We start from the raw sequence: 21,720 nt of genomic DNA, 5'->3' as shown, positions 1-21,720 counted from the left end.
GTGCTATGGCTACTGACTCGAGGGAAGGCTGAAGACTCTCCTGTCACATTAGCAGCACTAATAGGAAGCGGTTAGGGCAAAGCAGATCCCAGAGACTGCTCTAGTGAGCGTTCTACAACCAGCCTGCACTTCCCCAGGGCCAACCATCTCCGAATAGTTTAGTCAAGATTGAATTCACTGATACAGTGATGGGCTGAAGGAGGCAAAGCCCTTCACCTACTGCTTGCATCAAGAATGAAGCCTTCAGTACTCCGAGCCATTTTAAGGAAATATTTCATGCCCAAATAAAAAACACCCATATTCAAAATACTTGAGTCCTGCCAGGGAATGAAGTAGACTAACTATAAATCTTTCCCACTTCTCCCTCTACTGCAAATCCAAGCCCACCCCACCCCCAGCCCCCACGCCCCACCCCCCAGCCCCCACGCCCCACCCCCCAGCCCCCAGCCCCCACCCCCAGCCCCCAGCCCCCACCCCACCCCCCAGCCCCCACGCCCCACCCCCCAGCCCCCACGCCCCACCCCCCACCCCCCAGCCCCAGCCCCCACGCCCCACCCCCCACCCCCCAGCCCCCAGCCCCAAGTCTCATCCCCAGCTCTGCAGCCTCTTCCAATACAAAGTGTCTGTCTCCAGTGGATCACGCTGATCTCCCCTTCTCACCTCCATCTCCAACTCACTGCTTTATCCCAGCCTCCAACTCCAGCAGACACTCCCTGGGAGCCCACAGGCCACACTGACCAGGGAAGCCAGTAGACTCACTGCAGCTCTTCACCTCTCCCTCCATTCCTTCAAGTCCGATTACCTGGTCTCGTCCTCAGCTCTACGGGAGTCCTTCAGCTGTGGCCTCTCCTCATTCTCGGCCCCACTCTTAGGAGACGACCCTGGTGGTACGCCCTGCTGTCCTCCAACCTGTGCCCCACCCCCAGCCCCCTCATTTTTAGTGTCAACTTCCAATATCCAGAAACACACTTTACCTGGAACCCTCAGTGGCCAAACTGAGGATCCAGAAGACTTTTCTACCAGGCAACACACAGCCACCACACTTTCCTGAAAATCAGAGAGGGTAACAGAAACCATGGAAGAAAAAAAAACCTGCACAATAAGGACAAGACCAGACATCATCACCTGGAAATACAATCTTCCCAATTCCAGATGCCCAAACATCACTGTAAAAACAAAATCAATAGCAGCCAGCCAGTACAGTATGTCTCCACTAGAGCCCAGGAACCATATATTCCAACATAGCTGAAGCACAAAATAATAATAATAATAATAATAATAATAATAATAATAATAATAATAATAACAATAACACCTTTAAAATAACTTTGATGAACATGACCAATGTCTTTAAAGAGGAAATTAATAAATCTCTTAATCTCTGAAGATATAAAGAGTGGAAGCAAATGAATAAGAGTTCAAAACCTGAACGTGGAAATAGGATTGATAAAGAAAACCCAAACTGAAGGAAATCTGGAAATGAAAAATTTAGGAACTTGAACAGGAACCTCAGAGGTAAGCCTCACCAACAGAATACAAGAGATAGAACGGAGAAGCTCAGGCACTGAAGACATGATAGAAAAAATGGATATGTCACTGAAAGAAATATTTGTTATAACAAAAACAAAAAACAAAAAACAAAAACACTGTCACAAAACATGCAGGAAATCTGGATACTATAAAAAGACCAATTCTAATAAAAATAGCAATAGATGAAGGAGAAGACACTCAGGTCAAAGGCACAGAAAATATTTTCAACAAAAATCTTAGAAGAAAAAATGTTCTAACCTAAAGAAGAAGATGCCTATCAAGGTACAAGAAGCATACAAAGACCAAATAGACTGGACCAGAAAAGAAAGTCCCCTCAGCACATAATAATCAAAACACTAAATGTATAGAGCAAAGAATATTTTCTTAGGGTTTCTATTGCTGTGAAGAGACACCATGACATCTGACCCGTCTCTCCTGCTTTTAGAGACTCTATTGAGAAGTCAGGTGTTATCCTAATAGATCTACCTATATGTTACTTGCTCTTTTTCCCTTACAGTTTTAAATATACAATCTACCTAAACTTATGGGACACAATAAAGGTAAGTCCTAATAGCCAAGGTCACAGCACTCAGAACCTACATTAAAAAAAAAAAAGAAGTAGAGCCATCTCATAATAGTAACTTAACAGCATAGTTGAAATCTCTAGAACAAAAAGAAGCAGTCACACCCAAAAGGAATAGACAGCAAGAAAAAAATCAAGCTCAGGGCTAAAATCAATAAAATAGAATCAAACAAAAAAAGAATAATACAAAGAATCAGTGAAACAAAGAGTTGGTTCTTTGAGAAAATCAATAAAATTGGCAAACTCTTATCTAAATTAACTTAAAGGCATAGAGAAAATATCCAAATTAACAAAATTAAATGAAAAGGGGGCATAACAACAGGTACCAAGGAAATCCAGAGAATCATAAGGACATAATTTGTAAGTATGCACTCTAGCAAATTGGAAAATCTCTTAAAACTGGATCATTTTCTCAATAAATACCATTTACCAAAGTTAAATCAAGACCAGAGAAGCAATTTAAACAGACCTATGACTCCTAATGAAATAGAAGCAGTTATTAAAAGTCTTCTAACAAAAAAAGAATAAAAACAAAACAAAACAACAACAACAAAACCAATAGGGCCAGATGGTTTTAGCAAAGAATGTAACCATACTTTCTTTTTTTCCTCTTAATTTTAATTTTCTCATTTAAAAAAAATATTGTTCACTTTACATCCTGATTATAGTCACTTTCCCATCCCGCCCTCCCTCCCTTATACCTTCTCCCTCCATCCCCTAGTCCTCAGACAGGGGAGCTCTCCTCTAACGTCTAACCTCAACCTATCAAGTCTCATGTGGACTGCCTGTGTTCTTTGCCTCTGTGGCCTGGCCAGGGCGCCCTGCCAGGAGGAAGTGATAAACATGTGGGGGCCAGAGTCCGTGTCAGAAGTAGTCCCTACTCCCCATATTATGGGATCGACAAGGAGACTGTGTTGCCTATCAACTACATCTGAGCAGAGGGTCTAGGTACACAGCATGCATGGTCCTCGATTGGTACATCTGTCTTTGCAGCACCCCTCTTGACTTTCAAAGAAGACTTAACCCTAATATTTCTCAAAGTACTCCACAAAATGCAAACAGAAGGAACATTGCTCAATTTGTTTTATAAGGTCACATTAACCTGATAGTCAAACCATGTAAAACTCAACAAAGACAAAATTTACAAATCAATTTCCCTTGTGAACATAGATGCAAAAATAATCAGTAAAATATTTGCAAACTGAAGCCAAAAGTATATCAAAAAGATCACCCATCGTGATCAAGTAGGTGTCATCCAAGAGATACAGGAATGGTTCAACATACATAAATCAATAAATATAATCCATAATATAAACAAATTGGGAAAAAAAAACCAACCACATGATCATCTCATTAGATACAGAAGAGGCCTTTGACAAAATCCAACACCCCTTCAAGTCCAGGAGAGATTGGGGATACAAGGGGCATGCCTAAACATAATCAAGGCAGATGACAGCAAGCCTATAGCCAGCATCAACTTAAATGGAGAGAAACTCAAAGCAATTCCACTAAAATCAGGAACCAGACAAGGTTGTCCACTCTTTCCATACATACTCAGTCTTAGCTAGAGCAGTAAAACAATTGAAGGAGATCAAGGTACAAATTGGAAAGGAAGAAATCAAATGGCATAACAGTGTATATAACCGACCCTAAAAGTTCCACCGGAAAACTCTCACATCTGATGAACACTTTCAGCAAAGTAGCTGGACACAAAATTAACTCACGAAAATCAGTAGCCCTCCTACATACAACTGGAAATAGACTGAGAAGAAATCAGGGAACAATACCTTCCACAACAGCCTCAAGTAATATAAAATGTCTTCCAGTAACTAAGCAAGCAAGTGAAAGACCTGTTATGAAAGAAACTTCTAGACATTCAAGAAAGAAATTAAAGAAGCCATTTAAAGGTTACTTTTCAGCTTTACATGAACACAAAAATCCCAGGATAGCTAAAACAATCCTGAATAATAAAAGAACTGTGGGAAGGAGCACTCTGCCTGATTGCAAATTGTACTACAGAGCTATACTAAAAAAATAAATAAATAAAATAAAATAAAGCATGATATTGCACAAAAACAACCATGTTAATCAATGAAATTGAAACATAAATCCACACACCTATGGACACCTGGTTTTTTATAAAGAAGTCAAAACACAGACTGGAAAATAGATAGCATTTTCAAGAAATGGTGCTGATCAAGGTGGATGTCTACATGTAGAAGAATCCAAATAAATCCATACTCACACCCTGCACAAAACAACTCCAAATGGGTCAAAGACCTCAACATAAACCCAGACACCCTGAACCTGATAGCAGAGAAGGCAGAGAATAGCCTTGAACTCACTGGCACAGGGAAGGCTTTTGGAACAGAGCACCGTTAGAACAGGCACTGAGATCAACAATTATCAAACAGGACCTCATGAAACTGAGAAGTTTCTGCAAGGCCAAGGACACCTTCAGTTAGACAAAGCAGCAGCCTACAGAGTGGGAAAGGACTTTTACTAACTATATATCTGAGGGCTAATATCTAAGCTATATAAGGAATGAAAAAAAAAAAAACCTAAAAACTAGACGTCAAGAAAACAAATAACCCAATTAAAAATGGTGTACTGATCTAAACATAATTCTCAAAGAGAAAATTCAAATGGCAAAGAAACACTTAAAGAAATGTTTAACATCCCTAGCTATCAGGGAAACGTAAATTAAAACCACTTTGAGACTTCGTCTTGGACCCTTCAGAATGGCTAAAACCAATAAACAAGTGAAAGCTCATATTGGCAAGGATGTGGAGTCAACCTTCTTCATTGCTGCTCTACTGATGTTATCCAGATTACTGGAAATAGCCTAGATGTCTCACAACAGACAACAGGTAAAGAAATGTGGTACGTTTATACAGTGGAGTTTTACTCAACTGTTTAAAAACATTAAATCATGAAATTCTCAGGTAAATAGGTGGAATTAAATATAAAAATCATCCTGAGAGAGGTAACCCAGATCTGGAAAGACACATAGGGTATGTCTTTGCTTATATGTGGATATTAGCTTTTAAGTCGGTATCCAAGCTACAGGTCATAGAACCAGAGAGGTTAGATGCAGAGGAAGGGACTGGGAGGTACAGTACAGATAGATCTCATTAGGAAAGGGAAATAGGATGGTTATAGGTGGACAAGAGACTGGAACAGGAATAGCAAGTGGAATGGTGGAGGGGAGAGAGGGATGAGGGAATGAATATGAGAAGAAACAGGTAAAAATAAAGGCCATGTGAGGGGTAGTACGGAAATCTAATACGTAGACGTTTCCTAAAATATACATGTACATGAAGGAGATCTAAGTGAAACTGCCAAATAATGGAGAGACAGAATCCTAACTGGCCTTTTGTTGTCACCAAATGAGGCTTCCAATACTGGAATTGGGTTACATCGAATTGAGTTGTTGCCCAAAAGGGTCCCATGGGAACCCCATAAAGAACCCAGGCTGTTGCCAAAACTCTTAAGTTGCCCTCTACGAACTGATGGCAAGATCCCATTGCTAAAGACAACAGCTACACAACCCATTGACCATGGAGATGTTGGGATGGTGCCTACATCAAGCCTTCACCCCTACGGTCTAGTGTCTTTGGTTCAGGAAGTTACTCTGCATGCTACCAAAAGAAAACTATAACCACTAAAATACCAAGTCACACGCAAACTGTTTGATTGACAGATATTCCAGCTGCAAGATATGATAGGATAATGGTGGCACAAACTTGTGAGAGAATTAACCAACCAGTATATGATTTGACTTAGCACCCACTGCATGAGATGGAACCCGTACTAGACATTGCTTGGGTGACCAAGAACCTAAGATTAGGTAGCCCAGAGACCTGGGGTAAAACCAAATTCTACTGGTCTAAAACAAAAACACACATAGCAATAAGGATGACTCTTAATGACATTCTTCTATATTCACAGATCAGTGCCTTGCTCAGCCATCATTAGAGATGATTCCTCTGTAGTTGATGAGAACAAATAGAGACCCACAGCCAGACATAATGTAGAGAGTAAGACACTTTAGAACTCCAGCCCTATATGAGATGTCTCTATCAAATCCCTCCCCCGTGGAAGAGGGAATGGAAGACACCAAGAAAACTGGGCCCTCGAAATCAACATGAGTAAAGCTCATGAAATCAGAAATTGAAGCAGCCTGCACAGGGTCTGCATGGGGCCTGCACCAGGCGCTCTGCGTATATGTGTATATGTGTATTTGTGTATATGTGTATATGTGTATTTGTGTATATGTGTATATGTGTATAATGTCTTCCAGTTTAGTGTTTTTATGGTATTCCTGATTATACAAATGAGTGGGTCTCTGATTCTTGTGCCTTTTCTTCGGATCTTTTCCTTGTGTTTGCCTTGTCCAACCCCAATGTGTTAGTTTTTTAATAATAATAAAAATTAAAAAAATAAAAACACATAGTTTTCATTTTATTATTCTCTCTATTTGCTTTCTTCCTTTTCCTCCTTCCCCCATGCCTTTTTGTCTTTTGTTGGTGGTAGTTGGTTGTGGGGGTTGGTTTAGGTTTGGTTTTGTTTTGTTTTGGAAACGGGGTTTTGTTATATAGCCCTGGCTGTCCTGGAACTCACTTTGTAGACCAGGCTGGCCTCCAGAGTGCTAGAATTAAAAGGGGGGCATGTGCCTGTTGCTACCACTGCCACCCAGTTTGTTTTCTAATGAGACACAGAAAAATATTGGCTCTGGATTGGAGTTGGGATGAGGAAGAACTGGGAGGAGGGAGGAGAAACTAAAATCAGAATTTATTATGTGAGAGGAAATCTATTTCATTAAAAGAGGGAAAGATAATACCTGCATATTTGAAAACCTGGGAAATAGGACTTTCTAAATTATTTTAAAGTGTTCTAGTGTATAATTTCAGTGGCTCTCCAAAAGAGTAAAGAGAGGGCTCTTCACCTTTCTATCATTGCTTATATGTGTGGGAAAAAAAGCAAATCAACTTGACTTTTCCCTTTGTTATGTTTTGTGGGTGTGTCTCATGGAAGGGAGTTTTTCATTACATTATAACAGCACTTGATTGACACTGATGCAGATAGAAATGTTTCAGGAACTTTCAATAGAATCTCCATAAAACTGGTAGATGAGACTGAAAAAACAGTGACTGGTGGCTAAGTCCAGGCAGTGCCCCTCCTGTGTTTTCTCTGACAGAACTTCTAGCCAGAAAAGCCACAAAACCCAGGTATTAAAAATAAGCAGAACGTAACCCACAGGCGACTCCAATCATAAAATGCTAAGGCAAGCTCTGCAAGTGACACATTAAATTCAGTCCATGTCAATAGAAAGTAGGCACACAACCTTACTGAGCCAGTAGAAGCAAAAGTGGGGAAAATATGTAACAGTATTATTTCATGTTCCATCTTTAAAATTTTCTGTTTAATTATCAGAGTATTGACTTGGTCACATGTGTATATGATTTATAAATATGTATTGTAAATCCTGCTTAAACTCTGACTCTGATAGGCTCCTAAAGCTTAGAAACCACAGGGTTTGTGGAAAAGAAATAATGAATGAATGAATGAATGAGTGAGTAAAGGAAAAAAGGGAGGGAGGAAGGGAGGGAGGAAGGAAGGAAAGAAAGGTGGGTCTATGGAAATTCAAGTTTTAGGTCTTCACAAATTCTTCTGTGTTCAGTTTGAGTTCAAAGAAAACAAACACAGGATATGAGGGCAAGCAGCGTGCACAGCCTTGCCAGAGTCAGGAGTGTGTACATTTGGTTGACCTCCACCTCTCGGGACATTTTAGAAATATTTGGAATGTAGTAGGAGACCTAAGGGACCACCCACTGGTATCAAAAAGGAGGAGGGGGAGGGAGAGGAAGGAGGAGGGGGGAGAGGAAGGGGGAAGGAGAAAAGACAAAGAAAAAGAGCCTTCCAAAAACAACAGGGGGCCAATTGGGGGTCAGCCCCCTCCCCATTTCTGCAGTGCCAGTGCAGGCTGGGTGTGACAGCCATCTTGTCGAACTCAGCTGGCATTTCAAAGGCACTTCTAAATGAATGTCACCACAGCATGCAGTGTTCGGAGGTGACAGAAAACACTCCAGGCAGAGAAGAGCCGTGCAGGCTAGACAGGGCAAAAGCCTGAACCTGGGCCGCCCTGCTCAGCTTGCCTTTTCTCTGGTGCCCCCAGCAAAACAAGAGCTTAGCCTCAGGCAGACCTGTGACCGGTGTACTAATTGCCCGGACTTTCAACAAAATGGCTATGAAAACACATTAGTGGAGTAGAGATCTCCTTATAGGGTTCTGAAAGTGGAAGCTGCTTCCAAATTCCTGTGTCTTAAAATTAAAATCTGGTTGTAGAGCAAGGAACCTGCGGAGATGTGGCGTCTCTGCAAATGTATCCTGCAAGCTTCGCATTTTCCCCCTCAAAGTAAGGGCAATTCTAAACCACCATCTTTGCTGTGGTAAAGTCAAATCAAAGTAATTTCAAAAGCCAATACTAGCCTCCGCATGACAACACTTGAATGAAGAAACCACTCTTCCCTGTAGTTAGCAAGAGGACGCTGATGATGTCAGCAAGATACTTCCTACGTATCCACATTCTGAACCATGTCTCTATCAATTAAATGCCCGCCATTTGTTGCTGCTTTGCTGTTTGTTTGCTTCCATGGTGGGGGGGGGGGGGGAGGTCGGGTAAACCATGGCTTTTCAACCTCCTAGTTAGCTCAGATAAAACCATCCAAACACCAGTCTCTGGGTGAATGCAAGTACCACAGCCACACTATCAGGGTAGTGCTAAAAGATCTTTTCAGGACTGTGGGCTCCAAACTGAATTTTCCCCTGTTCGTCCTAGCAAATAAAGAAGCGACCAATTTGTTGCAACATCTGCCTACCTCCTCACCAGTAAGGATGACATTCACACACTTTTAACCAACTCACATTTTGAGTACTAAAGGTGAAGTCCTGATTTACTTGACGAGCACACTTGACAATTCCAACAGGCTTCTGGGACTTGAGGTATGTCTGTCTTGTTTTATGGCTGGGACCATTCCTGTCTTGGCTAAGGAGCTAAGAGTGGAATTTTAACTATGGAATTTCCTTGTATTTAATAAGTTAAAGTCAAAAGGCCACAGTCTGCTTGCCGATATGCATGAACGGCTTCCAACTGGAGTTACTCATGTGTATCTGAGTTTAGTTAAAACACTCCAACTCTTAGGCACTATTAAATAACATACTAAAAAAAAAAAAGCTTTAAGGTACGTATAGAAGAATGAAAAGGTATGAATAAAATAGTTAAAACTGTTCACTCTTTGGGGCTGGAGTGCTTGGTTTTCAAGGAAGCGATCTTATTTGGCCATTTTCATTTCTAGACCTGGTGGCCTATTCTAGGCTTATTTCATCCACATGTATTGTGTTCTCATGTGCACCTCTCTGGGCCTGTCTTGAAAGGCTCATTAAATTGGCCCCATGCTGTTACATAAGGGGCTACTGTGACAGTAAGACACAACAAGCCTGGCCTCAAAAGAGGTAAGACCAAGTTCACACACATACATACTCACACACACTTGCTCACACTTGTACCTAGTAATAAAAATGGAGATAGTAAAGACAAACTTATCCAGTGATGATTGTGGGCTGATAGGGAGCAACTCCTTAGGAAAGCAAGTCCAGTGAATATTGATAACAATGAGCACTTATATATGTCCTTTGATCCAGTTACAGCACATATAAAAGTTTGCATAGGGAAATTTAAAATTAGCAAAAGAGGGGAGAACAAGTGAAATGAACCCAAACTTTCAAGAAATGAGAATGTTTCAGCTCTCTACTACATATTCCTAACAGAATGATTCTTTTTATTTATTTTATTATCATTATTATTGTTGTTGCTGCTGTTGTTATTACTATTGTTGTTATTGTTATTAATTATTATTATTAATTATTATTTTGAGCCTTGGCTTTCTTGGTCTCGCTTTGTAGACCAGGATAGCCTTGAACTCACAGAAATCAGACTGCCTCTGCCTTTTCAAGTGCTGCGGGAGTGCACCACCGCACTCAGCACAGAATGATTCTTAAATTAAATTCTTGTAATGTCAGGTGAAGAAATGTAAACTGAAAATAGTCTATATGATCTCATTTTGTAACAGCAAAGGTATTAAGAAGCACTGGGAAGAAATAGAAGGCATTTTTTTTTTGCAACAATAACTATCAAAAGATACTTTGTACAGGATTCTTTAAAGTATTGAATTTTGAAGTATCTGCGTTAGGTAAATATCTTTCTCAAGTAACTTTTCAATTAATCAAAACTCTACCTTGCCTATCCCTGCAAAATCAGTATATAGACATCTTCCTGGGGGGTTGATCCAGCTATCTGTAAGTTCGTAGATGCTCGGGCTAGTACATTTGGCATCTGGTCAAACAGCAAATGCTTGGGTTTAGTCAGTGAGTGTCATAAGGCACATCATCAAAGGAATGTTCAGGCCTTGCACACACACACCCCAAACAGCATGGTTCATGTCACTTAAGCCTCAAGAATGCCGAGCAGCAGGTGACCCGTGTCCTGGCAGGATGTGCAAATGATAAGGGATGGAGGTGATGGCCATGCTTACAGGAAGCTCACCCCATCGGCAGAACGCATTGAAGTCTAAACAAAAAGAAGGCTCCGATAAATAAAGAGCACTAATTGGTTAACAAAAGTAGAAGGAAACACACAAAATGAGCAGGACGGTGTGCATATGTGGCTTTCTAAGGTTGGTTGGAAGTAGCAGCAGCTCCACATGGCAGCCAAGCCTAGCAGTTGCCTTTGGTGGTGATATTGTGTAGCCCTGTGCATAGCAATTATTTCTCTTGTCGCTGTGACAAAAGCAACTTACAGAGGCAGAGTTCACTTTGCTTTCCAGTCTGAGGAGAGTCTAGCAGACCTGAGATGGTGTGGCAGCCAGAATGGAGGTTTTTTGGTCACTTTACATGCACGGTCAGGAAGCGGGACAAGATGGATGCTGACGTTCACGTTTTGTCTCCTTTCTCTTATTCGGCCCAGGACTCTAGGGCATGGGATGGTCCCACCCACATTCAGAGCGGCTTCTCTCTCTTCAGTTCAACCTTTCTGGAAATACCCTCACGTACATGCCCAGAGGGCCCCTCCTAGGTAATTGCAAATCTAGTCAAAGTGACAAGGAAGATCAGCCAGCACAGATAATGTCTTCCCATTTCAGCATCTTATGGTTCACCTACGTGCAGAACTCCATGAAGAGGAGGCTTTCACCTAGGAGATGGACAGTCCTCTATGTCATGGCCTGGTACCCAGGAAAGGAGCTTGACCGAGAACAGTAACATTCCTGTGGCAAAACTGAAATCTGGTTTTGAATTTCAAGTGAAAATGTTTCCTCACATCTGAGTTTAGTTTAAAAAAAAAAAAAGACCAACTATGTGCCTCAATTACAGGAAATTAAAAGCTCATTAGGGCTCCTGGAATCAAGAGAGATATGCAAAGCAGTTTAGGAGTTTTCTCACACCCCACACACACGTCTGATAGATGATGACTATACACAGATGCTAGGAATTTTTATAGGTCTCCCAGCCAGTGGAGTCTGGATTCAAACCCAGGTCTCTCGGCTTTCTCTGTTCTTGCTCCAACATTCCTCAAACCCCACAGAGGACACAAGCTGCTAAAGCCGAGCAGCACGCCCATTACATGTTCAAGCTCAAAGGGCTTTGGGGCCAGAAAGTTTAAATCCTGAGCCTCGGGTGCTCTGTCGCCCTGGCCAGGGCAACTAACTTCTCTAAACGGCAGGTTCATCTAGAAAGCAAAGATGATAGACTCGGCCCCATGATGTTAGGGTAGGAAAGGAATGAACCAAGGCACATCAAGTACTGAGGGGGACTCAGAAAACAGTGCCTGTCATGAATGTCACACCACTTTCTTAGAGACCTGAACTTTCAACTTTAGCCTAGAAAAGAGTGCTTGGAATAATCCGCTCCTCCTGACAAACGCTGTTTGGACATGTTCTCAGCTGTGCCCGGCCAAAATAAACCTAATCCAATCTGGCCCATTTACTGCTTGGCACCATTTTGAACACTAGTCTCATCAGTTGTTATTTTCAGTTTCTGGTTTACCCAAACAGGCCATTTTTAGAGAGTAGTGAGTTTAAACCTAAGCTGCCAATAAAATAGATTTATCTTGAAAAACAGCAGGCCCCTTCTGAAGGAATGTCAATAGAAACACACACATCGTCCAGGGCTTCGCGGCCAGCACTGTCACTGGCTTCGGTATGCACTCAACTATGAACTCCCCCAATTCTATTTTTGGGGGTTTCGTGTCTATATGTGTTTTTATCAACCCAGCCACTCAGCTACCCGCTTGGTTTGGATGTCCTTTAAGAGTGAACTTGATCCTGTTTCACTTTTGGTCTCCCTCCAGAGAAGCGAATGCGCTGGCATAGCTCAGCCATTTGTCAGCCAGAAGTCTGGCTACACATTTGCTCGTCAATCTAAACCTAACCTATTCTCATACGCGCACTTGGGGGTTTGTGTAAATCAGCCAGGCGTTCTGTCACTCACCAGCAATATCTCTTCATAGTGGTGTACACCCACATGCCTTTATGAAATGTCTCATTATACCGGTGGAAGAGATATTCGTACGGATGCGCTTTTTCAGGGATGGTGACAACAGAACGTTGTAAGTCTATTCACTACCGCAAGGATCAATGGCACTTCTGCCAAAGGCTTTGCTCACGGGTACAGTAACGCATGCCAGCACTTTCTGAGATTAGAGGGTCTCCCTTGAGAGGTAAGTGGACCAACAAGTTTTCTGCATGACCAACAAATGCAACCCCAGTTTTTAGAGCTGAGTGTTTCTTGTCTGGCCATTGGTGATTACAGACCAACTCTGCTTTGGGAATCCATAACGTCATTCCTACTTACCCAGCACATAGGAACCCATGAGGACGACCCCGAGATTTGTAAAAGAGCAGATCCTTAAGAGTCAGTGTGCTTTATTGTGACTCTTCCTACACTAAGATCCACACATGCTCTAATCAGTTGCTTCAAAAATGTGTGATAGTCAAAGGACAGTGATCCATGTATTTATAGCTACTTGATGTTTGGTAACATATTTGGTAACATGCTTTAATCACTAAGTCGTGCTATTTTAAAAGAATATTTTAAGGTATTTGCTATTACTTGTGGTAATTGTGATTTTTTAAAAAATGGGTGCTGAGACCAGCCTTTCTGGCATTTACAAAAGGCACAAAATGAGTGATGAACTGAGCATTTAAATGAGGGAAAAAAATGTTGTCATTGACATGAAAATAACACAGAACCAGTTGACCTCCATATCTCCAGGTTATGCACGTTGTTTTAACTTCCAGCTAATACATGAAAATCATGGGGGAAGTAGATATGGAAAGACTTTCAAGCCTAGCTATCTCCAAAGGGCACATTTTATTTCTGTGTCTGGAATGCCCAGTGTCATTACTATTCACTGTGAGAACTCTACGACAGACCAAATACTCCATTTTTTAAAAATCCAATATCTGTGAAAGGTCATTCATCTAAACAATGCATCCTCTAAAATCAAGGGCTCACGAATATAACTATATTGTATTGGCTTTCAATATGTCTAAAATGGACCAGAGTAGACATTCCATCCAGACAGCAATCGCTTTTCCCTTACTGCTGTGGATTCTGAACAGCAGATCATAAGAGTTTAATACTGAATTCCAACCATGACCTCACCTGGCCACAATCTGAGCATTAATGTCTGCCTAAGTGAAATTGTATGTCTTAGTGAAATACCAACACGGGCTTTCCAGAGCTCTCCCTTCTGGGTAGCCTTTTCTCTCTGGCTTCTGCCCTCTAGCGTTCCCAGGGTGAAATGCAGTCTTGAAGGCTCAAATCAGAAGCAAAATGGTATTTTCCCCAGACACCATATGCTAAAGCAGGCTTATCACTAGATGTATTGACTGGGCCATTATATGATAGCAGGAATGTTTCATCTGAGGGACTGGACCCAGTAGAACCTCAATCTCATCTTCAGACCCCACAAAGGGCCATTGGCTTTTTATCTAGTTCTTAAGCGTTAAACGCCTTCTCTGCTTTGAATCCTTGCATTCTAATTTGCTTTGATTGTGATGTGCAGAAAGGTAGGCGATATTAAGGAACTAAGGTACGCACCTATTTGACATGTTCCCCAGGGGAAGAGCTTTCATTTTTGATTCTTCTAATCTAAGTTACCTGAGAGGTATAAGGTTCTAGGGAAAAAAAAGCGACTAAATTTTCAAGGGCCTTCAAGAAAGCAGATGCATATATTCCATTACAGAAGCACTGAGTCAAACTGTGGGACTAGCCATGGGCAACCATATCGGTTTGACCGCTTTTTCTTTATAGAAAACAAAATGTATTTCCAAAGCTGTCTGCTGCTATTACTGTGACTGTGAAAATCAGCCACAGCTGATTATGAGCACTAACTATAGACCAAGGTCATCTAGGGGACCCACCCTGGCCTGCTCACATGGATATTACGCACACCTAGCCACAGTGTCTAGTTAGCCCTGCCAAGCTAGCCAGGCCAGCCGGGCCAGGCAAGACTGCTATTTTCAGTTGGCACTCCCAAGAGAAAGCCCTTGACTGTCCTTCACGCTGCTGGCATTCAGTTTTATGCTCAGCCATTCTGAACTGCTGTCTGTCCCATGCCTGGTGACCTTCTGTGCCTCACCTTTTTTGGAGCGCCCCCCCCCCCCACTGGCAGGTTCACAGGCGTGTCACACTGTGATAGTCAAATGAGTCTTTTGTGTCACAGAACAAAGCTCACCCACTCACAGCTCTGCCTCATCAAACTGCTTCGCCCAGTTGCGCAGGAAATCTCAGGCTGTTTCAAACTCCCTGACACGCCTATCATCCCCAGCCTCCAGCTTCCACGGGGCTTTATCCACGCAGGTTGGCCAAAGGCTGCTGGGACCCTCTCTTCTCTTCCCATGTCCGCTGCTGCCGCCACTGCTCCCGTCCTTTCTCCAGCCTCTAACTCACCAGCATCCGGGGAGCTATTTGGAATTATAGACCCAGATCTAGGCCTTGGGTTCTGCCATCAAGTCGGGGAGCTGAGGCCTTCCGGCCTGCAGAGTGAGTTTGAGGCTAACAGAGGCTCCAAATAAAATTCATTTTTAAAGGGGACTTGGAATGGAACTAACCAGCAGAGTATGTGCCAATCAGGAGTGATTCTGGCCCCAGTACTGGAAACAAAAATCAAACAAAAAGGCCGTTACAGACCAGGAAGTTTGCCACTGTATTTGAACTGCTTCACTGGTCCTTATCAGCTAACAGATCTGCAAACTTAGATCTGTTTACTTCATCTTATGTTTACTTCATCTTAATGCTTCTATCAGACTACCACAGGCTGGGCAACTTGGAAGGGACGGAAGAGTTTTGACATTCAGTTGTGAAGACTGAGAGGTCAAGGTCAAGGGTCTAGATGCTAATAATGGCTTCTGTTTGGGTTATTCAATGATGGGAAAGCAAGAAATGGTGGTAGGGTGTATGCGGCGGGGGGGGGGGGGGGGCAGGGGTGGAGGGGGAGGCCACTCTGCCTTTCAGGAGAAACCAGAATGAGCCTGCTCCTTCAGAAATGACAGGCAGGGCCTTGTGTCCTCAGCACACATCGTAAAGATCACATCTCTTATACTGGTGCATACTAAATCAACCGTCTAATACATGGATTTCAAAGGACATATTCGGACTCCAGCACCTAGGCTGCGTAAAGAGTATTTGAAATCTGGACATTTCCTAGTTACCCTGCCAGCTTCACCTTTTACATTCCTTCTCTAGGGATTCTCCATCCTTCCTTCATCACATAAATACATCCTATGTCTTAACTGAGGAATTTACTGTTCTCCAAGCCCATCACAGTCACCCACAGCTCCAGCTCTGCCAGTGACTCATACAGGGTCCATCTGGACCCCGACTTTTTGATGGTGTTTTCCACTCTCTGTAGTCCAGCAGGCCTCAGTGTCCCGAGAAAGTGAGGTAAACAGGCCTGAGAGTCAAGGGAAGCACTCCAAACAGTTTTCACAACTGAGCACATTTGGTCACTCCATCTCTGGTCCTCTCTGGGCCACTACAGACTCTTATTATACCCCCGCCAACCGCCACCCCCACCTTCCCACCCTGCCCCCATTCACAGGCCCTTTCCTTTGAGATGTGTCTTAATATTGGAACTCGGTGTTGATTTTTGTGTGTAAAACATCTAGGAATATGCCTAAGATAAAGCAATAAACACGTGTATTATATGGATAAACATATAAATCCCTAACTAAAGAGCCAATAACATCCAAGGAAACATACTTGAAAGCAATTCCCACTTCGGCTAGTTCTTTCTACTTACTATAGACTTGACTTATAAGGTCTATGGCTCTACATTTATACTGCAGAAAAATATTTCAGCTAAAAGATTAACTGGGACAGTCTTAGGGAGTAAGGAGTTAGGTCAGAAGGTGGAAGGAACAAGGATGTGTTAAGGGCTGGTGTTTGCTACCTTCTGAGTACAGCCTAATGCTAAAAGACTTGGGAACAAAAGGGCTACTAATACAGAGACAGCATACCAGGTGTGGTGGTGCACACCTTTAATGCTAGCACTTAGGAGGCAGAGGCAAGCAGATCTCTGTGAGTTCAAAACCAGCCTGGTCTACAAAGTGAGTCTAGGACAGGTGGAGTTACACAGATGAACCCTATCTCAAAACAAAAACAAACAAAACACCAACACAGAAGCCCAAAACCAATTAACCAAAAATCCAAAACAATACAAAAACAAGAACCAGAGACAACCACCACAGGTACCCTACTTACGCTATGCCTTCAGACTTGCTCATTTAGCGTTTAATTAACATAGCTCATCTGTACAAATTCCCAGTGTTGACGATGAAAGGTGACGATGAAAGCCTGGAAAATTCAGCTTCCAGCTCTGTAACTAGCATACACCCTACCACTGCCATTCCTGGTGTGTGACCTGGGCCTTTTATCAGAGGCATCCAGAAAGGCTGACTGTGGGAAACAGGCAGAGTGAGCTGCCCTTGTATCCTTGCGTAGGCTTCCTGTGGTCCCCTGTGTGGCTAGGTAGTCACTATGACCTCAGTGTGGAACAGATTACGGGGGGTGGGGGGTGGGGGGTGGGGGGGGAGAGGCAAAATCTAGCCTTCAGTTGGATTGCTCATCGTGGCATGCCATGTTTTTTTTTCAACTATCATTTATTTGCTCAAAAGTCTTGGTGATTTAGGGTAGGCACAATGGGCGTGGTTCCTTCGTAGGTCTCTTTGGGCCCAAATTATCAGTACTAGCTGAGTCTCATGCAAGCCTCAGGTTTTGTTTTTTCAATCTCTACTTGTGTTTGGTAGAATCCTTTTGTGACACAGTCCACAGAATGGAGATAGGGAGACCACAAGAAGACTGCATTATAGGAAGGTGTGGGTTGGAGGCCATTGTGCTATCTACTTCAGAGACTGCCTTAGGGCCGTTTTTCTGAATTTGAGGAAGTTTGAGGAAGCCCCAGCCTTCCTTAACCACCACCACACAACCCATGACACTCTACGTAAGTTTGACCAGATCTTGGGGAGAGTAAACCTGTGCGTCCTGATGAAAGCTAAGCACGCCTTGCCCAGATAACAAAATATTTCTGTAGTCACCAAAGAGACTCCCAGAACTTATAGGAAACGGAAACACAAGAAGAGTCCAAAGACATCTAAGGAAGAGAAATGGCAAGATGCCTTATGAAGTGTAGGCAAGCGTAGTGTTGCTGAAAATATTGAAGATGTGGGGTACTATTGGGCCCCATTCTTACGCGGCAACAAAGCAGTGTGGCCCATGTGAGCTCCCTCGCCCTGTCCACATGCCCTCCAACTGAATGCAGTCCTCCGCACTTCTTCTGGCACTTTCAATTACTTCAGTTACCTCTGAGAATGGAAACCAATGTTGGTTACCACCGTCCAGCTCCTAAGCCACTGGGTAGAACTGAGGATGATACGTCAGTCTCTACAGAAAATGAGAAAGCCAGAGACACAACAGCAGGCTCTGAGCCAGTGAAGGAAAGAGTATTTACATATGAGAAATATATATATGGAAAATGTGTTTGAATAGGGGAAAAAAATGTGCCTTAGAGACACTATTATGTGGTAGCTTCATCCACTCATCCATCTGTTCTCTTCTTCATGCTGCCTATCCAGACCCCATAGTCATTGACTTTTTCACTCTTTTGTTTTGTTTTTGTCTTTCAAGACGGGGTTTCTCTGTGTAACATCTTTGGCTGTCCTAGACTTACTTTGTAGACCAGGCTGGCCTCTAAACTCACAGAGATCCCCTGACTCTGCCTCCCAAGTGCTAGGATTAAAGGTGTGTGCCACCGTGCCCAGCGAGTTTTTCACTCTTCTTTTTTTTTTTTTTTTTTTTTTTTTGGTTTTTTTGAGACAAGGTTTCTCTGTGTAGCCTTGGCTGTCCTAGACTCGCTTTGTAGACCAGGCTGGCCTCGAACTCACAGCAATCTGCCTGCCTCTGCCTCCCGAGTGCTGGGATTAAAGGCGTGCGCCACCACGCCCGGCCGAGTTTTTCACTCTCGATGAATGAACACCTTATCTTCTAAGCAAAGTCTTGAAGAGCCCGAAAGGTCTTTCTTCTCGTCACTTTCCGCACTCTTGGGGAAAAGGAGGGGGCATCAATAAATACTTAGCTGATGAACTGAAAGCTGGGACAGGGGAGGGGATCCCCGTCTCCGCTTTGGCTGAGCCAAATGGCCAAGCCACAGCTAAGCAGTGCATTTTTGCCTGTGACAGCTGGAGCACCCTGGCTTCTCATCTTTACTCCATCTGTAAAGACAGGAAACAGAAGGGCACCACACACAGCAGTCACGGGCACTGATCAAAGACAAGCCACTGGCATGGAGACTGAACAAGAAATGGCTTCAAGGCTGGCTGTGGGAGTCGCGGTCAAGCAAGCGCATGCTCAGTAGCCATCAGCAGCCTCTGTCCTACTCTTTGTGGGTGAGGACTGAGGAAAGAGTCTCCTTCTGGGTTTTTTTTTTTTTTTTTTTTTTTTTGCTTTTTCAACAAATGCCTTATTTCAGGAAAACACTGGGCAAGTTAGTGGTGCTTGTCAATCAGTGACAAGCCCAGCTGCAGTGATGGTGTTTCATGCTGGTGACTATCAGAAAGCCGGCCCGGCTCTTCTCCATTCCTTTTCCGAAGGCTGAGGTCATAAACCTGCCGGAGCATCAATAGCTGTTGTCAGGTGGGCTGTCGTCTGGAAGAAATGTCAGGGTTCAGGGCTCACATCTAGGAAAGAAGGTCAGCTTTGCTATTTAGAACCAGAACACCCTGCCTAACTTGACTCTGGAAGAAAGCTTCACATAGCTTTGGGATTAGAATTTTGGACATCTAATACAAGAAATCATGCCCATGAGACTTAGCACACGATCGCAGCTCTGACCTCTGCCCTCTGCCCCCTGACCATCCTCTAACTTTGAGAGCAACTTTAGAAACGATCTGTTTTACAGATTGTGATGTAATTGTATGCATCGTAATGTCTCTTTCCCCTTGTGGGAACAATGATTGTGACGTCAACAGGAAATAGCACAGGTGTTGTTCTGATCAAAGCACACTGTGGAAGAACGTGGAACTGTGGCAGAGTACAGGTCTAGGTCTGGCTTTTTATTTTTAATTAATTAATTAATTAATTGGTTTTTTGAGACAGGGTTTCTCTGTGGTATAGCCTTGGCTGTCCTGTCCAGCTTTGCAGACCAGGCTGACCTCAAACTCACAGTGATCTGCCTGCTTCTGCCTCCTGAGTGCTGCGATTAAAGGCACACGCCCCCCAGCTCCTACCTTTTAATAACAGTGTGAAACTAGGCAAGTACCTTGACCTCTGTGGCCCTTTCCTTCTTTTTCACTCAAGTTAAGGAAAAGTTATTCATAAAGAGAAAAGGTGGGACAACTTTGTAAGATATTAACAGGGGTGAGGGCTGAAGAGACGGCTCAGCAGTTACTAGCACATGCCTACCGCTCTTCCAGAGGACCCAAGGTCAGCTCCGAGCACTCACATCAGGTGGCTCACAACTGCCTATAACTCTGCTTGCAGGGGATCTGGCCTTTTCCAGACTATGCTTGCGCACTATGCATACAAATTAACACGGGCACAGACGCATACAATAAAATAAGAAATCTCAAGTGGCTAAATTAGACATGGCTGCTCTAGTCTATCTTCCATTGCTCCAACAGAAAAACTGAAGGCCAGTAACGTATAAAGGGAAGAGGTTGATTTTGATTCCCACTTCTGGGATTCCAAAGATGCTTATGGATATCTGTTTGGCTTCTGGTGAAGGTCTCATTCTGATTCATATATGCCATATAAACTGACCCAAGGTGGAGAAGGTAGGGGACAGTCACAGCTGACTTTCTAACAGCCTACTCAGGATGACTCATGAATCCTTAGGCCCCACAGTAATCCCTTGAAGACAGTAGAACCCTGTGACTTGATTAACTCTCTTTACACACCCGCCTCCCAACACACACACACACACACCATCACACTGACAACTTTAACCTGAGGTTAGCCTGGGACAAACCATATCCAAACCACAGCAGTGCAGAAGAGGATTGGCCAGGGTGATTCCACTAGCAGCTGCAGACTCAGGGCTCGAGCCTGGGTGTGGTGGCAGTGCCCATCCCAGCAGCAGCTGGCTGGTGACTTTCCTACACTCAGGCTTGCTTCTCTTGACTGCACTCTGGAGCAGAGCCCAGCAGCTTGACTCTGGCCACTTCTCAGGGCCCTTGTCTGTCTAAGCTGCAGTTTGTACCAGGTTTTCCTAACTCTTTGGTACTTGCTGATACACCCCAGTGGCAAGGATCTAGAAGGAGAATCTATATCCTGGTGGCTTGGCATGGAGGTGGCAGGGGCTGCTGGCCTTCCAGCATCCCTGCCCAAAGCTCTCCGCAGGGGCCTGGCCAGGACACTTGATTCTCCTAATTGTCTCTGAATGCATCATTTTTGTTTATCTCCAAGGTGCTCTCCCTGTCCCATCCCCTGTCATCACTCACTAAAGCCCCTTACTCTCTGTGGACGGAGATAAAAGAGTATGTGCTCCTAGGGACAACGCTGAGAAGCCCCATTCTAGAAAAGCCTCCTTCCTACCAGAAGCCACTGGGAAAGGAAAGCACTCCAAGTGCTGTTTAATGCAGATCACACTGTGCGCTTTAATTATTAGCATTTGGTAGCCAGAGGATACAACAGCAGTCCATTCGCTGTTTGAGCAGAGGAGCAAACCTTTACATAGTGCTTGTGCGGGCGTGCAGGATGAACACGGGCAGGCTTCACACGCACCTCAGACACTCTGAAGTGCGCTGGGTGAGTCACTCACTCTGTGAATACTTATTAAACTGGCCGTGGTTTTTAGGTGACGGGAATACAGCAGCAAACAAAACAAATGTGAATTCTGTCCTCTGGAGCTTGCAGTCTAACAGGAGGGGGAGGCTGGGGTTTAACAACAGACATGACAAATAAAGGGAATAGACAATGTACTGCAAGATGAGAGGGGAAAAGATAGCAGGACAAGGAGAACGGGGGCCAGGACTCTCCTTTACATGGCATAT

The 21,720-nt window shown here is 43.5% G+C and overlaps 1 protein-coding gene across 3 annotated transcripts in view; it reads left to right on the top strand.

Moving 5' to 3' along the window:
* Positions 1-12,643: 12,643 nt before the first annotated feature.
* Positions 12,644-21,720, top strand: part of ITGB6 (integrin subunit beta 6) — a 121,177-nt gene continuing 112,100 nt past the window's right edge. The window contains exon 1 of one of the 3 annotated variants that reach the window (XM_084800270.1): positions 12,644-12,776. The gene's annotated coding sequence lies outside the window, so the exon portion shown is untranslated. Of the gene's footprint in view, positions 12,888-21,720 lie in introns of all 3 variants that reach the window. The other 2 variants (XM_084800269.1, XM_084800267.1) reach the window with 2 other exon arrangements.

The sequence above is a fragment of the Acomys minous genome (assembly GCF_964271855.1).
Source record: "Acomys minous genome assembly, chromosome: 10".
NCBI lineage: Eukaryota > Metazoa > Chordata > Mammalia > Rodentia > Muridae > Acomys > Acomys minous.
The sequence above is the reverse complement of the archived record's forward strand: the minus strand, read 5'-3'. Positions and strand labels throughout refer to the sequence as shown.